Below are 4759 nucleotides of genomic sequence, written 5' to 3'. Positions count from 1 at the left end.
TCAGTAACTCTGAAGTTCCTATTTCTTTATCAAAAATTACTAAACAGTAGTTATAAAGTTATCAGTGACTGCTTACACAACAGTAAATGCTGTTTTCTGCTACTTATAATGGGTTGATGACTCTATGGCACCTATAAAGAAAAGAGCTATAATAGGTTTGTTTGAGTACCTCTCCATTCCATTTTAAAAGCTACAGAGTGTTGAGGGCCAATTGCTTTCAATACTTTGAGAGGTATAGTGATACTGGCCTACTTAAAATCTACTATTTAAAATGCTTTTATACCCCCTCCCCTGCAAACAGAGTTTAGGGGGATAACATTGAAATCAGCATGTCAATATGCAAGTTTCGAGATTATCTCCCTTGGTGCGCTCTTTCGTTGAGGAGGGGAGTTTCGTTGCCGCGTAAACAAACAGGTGGGACAGTTATTTATATATTGGATATATCGCATCATCTATATATACTGGTTTATCATAGCTACATAATTGTAAAGATGCACTTTTCAACTCGAGAATAACTGAATTAATGTAAAGGCGTCCTTTTTTAAAGAAAAAAATCGGAACAAAAAGAAAATATCAATGGATGTGAGACTTTTCAGACGAGGGAAGAGATATTGGACCTCTAATAAATACGGTACACATGCGTCTTATCATTGCACGCCGGCAATTTAAATGACACATTGATTATTTTCCTTATTATAACTTTAAAAAAAATCACTAACTTTTTAGAAAATGTTTGTACAATCAAGAAAATCTTTTACTTTTTATAAAGACCACGACGCTTATTTCGTTTTCAAGTACCCTATAATTAAAAGTATATTTGTAAATATACACAGTTGAGCTTGATAAAATCATAAAATGCATCACTGCTTAACATTATTAACTTTCTATAAATTTAAATAATTTTTAAAAGCCATAAACATCGTTCATTTATTTATGCACGTTTGTGTACAGAAAGAACCTGTCCCACCTCCATGCTGAAATGGATACGTTTTGCGCCTCTATCGTAGGAGAGTTACAATCTCGAAACCCGCGTATTGATCTGTCTGTCTGTCTGTATAAGCACAATCTTCTAGCTTGGAGACTACTGCTTTGATTTGTCTGAAAAATTTTGTACTTATAAAATTTCTAAGAAGCAGTCACAGGCACTTGTTTAGGAAATAAAATTTTATTGTTGGTTAAAAATTTATTTAGGAAACATTTAATGTCCGTGGAAGCAGTATAGGAAAAGAAGAGACTTTATATGATTTTAAAAAATCTGTTCTCTAAATGCTATACTGACAAACTGGCCCCCACTCCTAAAAAATAACAGAGTGCTGAAACCTAAGATTATGACATATTGGCGCAAGAGTCTTTAAGCATTTTTCCCCAAGAAAACATTGCTTTTATTGAGAAGAAACAAATATATTTGTTACAGCACAGGAAAAGGGGATTTTATTTTACCAATTAAATACATATGATTTTTCAGCATGACAAATTGTGTTGGAAATGCATGTAAACCTATAAAACCTCCCCTCTATTAATTTACAAGACTAAGCTCTGAAACTGACCAAGTAGATTCAACAAATACGGTACCTGTTGCACAAAGTTAATTACAACAATCAAAACATTTTTTTCTATAAATCTCTCTAAATATAAAAAACGCATTTTTGATGGAATGTAAAGATTTTATCAATCTAGTTTTATCCTATCTGTAAAGAAGAACGTACCACTACAGCTGTTTCTCCCTAGGTGGATGATCATACTCCCTATTTCAACCTGCAAAGTTTAATTAGATTAAATGCAAGGATTGGCATCAGGGTGAATGAAATTACATTCCTGGGCCATATGTTTCCAATAATTCTAATGTTGATTTTTCCTTGTTTTCTGATTCCACTCCCCTGTTAGAGACAGTAATATTATCAATATAGTATTGGTACGCTTCACCTTAAAACAAAAGCACATATTGAATGATTGGTACAGCTTTCCAGTATAATTTATCAATGAAATGCATGCCCCCTGCTGATATTCAGGTTTAAAACAAAAGTGTGGAAATAGCAATTATAGGTGGAAATGACATAAAAATAAAATGTCTTATTGGAGCTTTCATTTTCTATACCACGTACAACATATTGGCCTAGAGTACCTATATGTTGCAAAAAAAAGATCGATCATTGACATGCACAGCAGTAAAAATCGATCAGTGCTTGATTTGAAATTGAACAAAACACAAATTTTAGGAAAAAGAGGTCAAATTTAAAAGAAAGGTCAAGGAAAAATGTTAATACAATTGAATACCTGCCATCAATATGTAAATAAGCCGAAAAAGATTGAGTTAAATAGCTTGAATCGTTTCTTAAAAGTTTAACGAAATACAAATTTGATGTCCGACAGGGTTGCCAGAAGAAAAGGTCAAGGTAAAAAATGTTAATGCATTGAGATCGGGAAATTTCAAACAGAGAAACTCATTTAAGTCTATGACACATTAGTGAGCTAACATAACTTTGTTTGTAAAAGAAATTTCTCTAACCTGAGATCAGCAAACTAAATAATATCACTTACAGGTAATACTATTATAATTAAGCCATAAATTTATACCTGTACTCTTATGAAAACAATTAAACTCTGTCTTTTGATTTAAAAAAATGATTGAGAAGAAAATTTCACTTCACAAAATCTGAAATGTTCATATTCAGCACTGTATGATTGTTTTGATGCAAACAGCTCCATTTTCTGAACCTATACTAGCCGTTCTCTTTAATTTAGATCTGCACATAATTAGCAGGTACAGAATGTCAGACATTAGATATTTATTACTACATGACAGGCATTATCTTAGGAGTACATTAAATATTCATTAAGAAGACAACTTATTGATCATACTACACACCGTTTCCATCTTTAACGACGTTCGATCCTGATATTTAAAGTCTTAAACTTTTTTTGCCAAGTATATTTTTAGTTTCTACATACATAGCTTAACTAAATTCAAATAAAAAAATGGGGGTCAATACGCTTCTTTTGGCGCTACAGTACATTTAACATGACCTTTTTGCACTGAAATTTGTGTACAATTAAGAATTACATCTTCGACGTTTTCCCTCCAATATTTTTATCCAATTAAAGCATGAAACAAAATGAACTCTAAGTCTGTTTGAAAAAAGAAACTTTAAAATTCTGATTAAGAAAAAGTTTCAAATTGCTACGCATAATCAATTATTTGACCTTTCTGCACTAATAAAATGTGATTTTTCTGGCCTTAAAAATTTGATAAGCAAGAAAATTATTTTAAAGTCTTAAACTTTTTCTGATTTTAAGCAAATAAGTCAAAGTTATCTTGAATATTTAGAAAAAAAACATCAAAAGTGGGGGTATATGATGTAAATTTTCAGATATTACTAAAAAAGTGTCAATTTTACGTTAAAATTGGCTCAATTTTTTCCCGGATTTTCAGACTATATTTACTATATTTGTCACACTTTGTTGATAGAATTCATAAGAAATAGTTTAATAGATATTTCAGAACCAGCATAACACATTTCGCCGCAAAAAACAGCTTTGTGTGCAACCAGCATGGAAAAATAGGAAGCTAAAATTAACAGTACTGTTATAGTTCAAAAGAGGGAAAACTGATCATTTTCGTCTAAAAAACTTTCCGCCACAAAATATAGTCCCTAGCTTAATTCTACTTGAATGGAATTTAATCGCAGTTTTTTCATTCAATATAGTTCAATCTGCATTGAAGAATTCAGATTTAATGTTAGAACTAAAAAATGATTCAGAATTTTATAAATAAAGGACATGACCAAAATCAACTCAAAATCTCAGGATCGAACGTCCTTAAATGCAGCACAGCTTTTTAACTAATATGTCAGCTAGGAAAATTCCCCTATAGCTGTCATCCTAATCAATAATAAAACTATGGCTATTACACATGCTAGAAAAAGTGAAAATTTATATTAAATGTTTTCTATATCTGGAAGTCATTATAAAACTGAACTGTCGTAAGAAAGGATCAAATTATATTTACCTCACATGGAAATCCATGAGGACATTCTCTCCACCTTCAAGCAGCTTTCCTGTTAGCAACTGTTCCACCAGGGGTGAATGATTTTACAGACAGCTGAAGGCATTGTAGCACTGTCAAGGTTCTAGGTCACTGTATTCCCAGGCATCCACTTTGTAGAAGTATAGCTGATACACCTGTGATGAGATGTAAAACATAAATAAAAATATATGCCTGTAGGGCAAATAAAAGCAATCCAATGTACCATTGCCACATCTCCAAATGACTTACAAGTTTACCATATGTTTACAAGGGATGAAATGTACATATCATATTTACATTGTAAATAATGCTGTGCCAGCTAAAGCAAAGCAGTAAATAGTTATAATCATTGTATTCATGCACAATGGCAAAGAAAATGTCAAATCAAAACATCTCCCAATCCAATTTTATCTCACATTTATAGGTCTTTGTTAGAGATGTGACTTCCTTTCTATAGCATCGACACAAAGGGGCACATGGGATAGACTACTAAATAAAAATACTTTTTCAATTATCGTACATTTATACTGTATAAGTACAGTATACAAATTGGTCTATTCAAAATTAAGCACAATCACTGGGTGCTGAGTATAGTTGGCATATTCCTGAATTAGTGCTACACACTTCTGCAACGTATACTACATATTTAATATATGATTTCTTAGCAGTATTCAGATAAAATAGAAATATATTTATTTCCATGATAATTAAGTCAAATATTTTTTCTTCTGTGAT

General features: G+C 31.7%; 1 long non-coding RNA gene across 1 annotated transcript; it reads right to left on the bottom strand.

Annotated features, from left to right (window-relative positions):
- Positions 1–73: 73 nt before the first annotated feature.
- LOC134270541 (uncharacterized) lies at positions 74–4476 on the bottom strand. The gene is made up of 3 exons (XR_009992846.1): positions 4007–4476; positions 1707–1755; positions 74–131 (listed from the first exon to the last, which is right to left on the bottom strand). It is a non-coding gene; the product is annotated as an uncharacterized LOC134270541 (long non-coding RNA).
- Between the last annotated feature and the right edge of the window lie 283 nt (positions 4477–4759).

This window comes from Saccostrea cucullata, unplaced genomic scaffold (assembly GCF_032062105.1).
Source record: "Saccostrea cucullata isolate Sc308-1 unplaced genomic scaffold, CSIRO_AGI_Scuc_v1 ctg13084, whole genome shotgun sequence".
Classification (NCBI taxonomy): domain Eukaryota; kingdom Metazoa; phylum Mollusca; class Bivalvia; order Ostreida; family Ostreidae; genus Saccostrea; species Saccostrea cuccullata.
The sequence above is the reverse complement of the archived record's forward strand: the minus strand, read 5'-3'. Positions and strand labels throughout refer to the sequence as shown.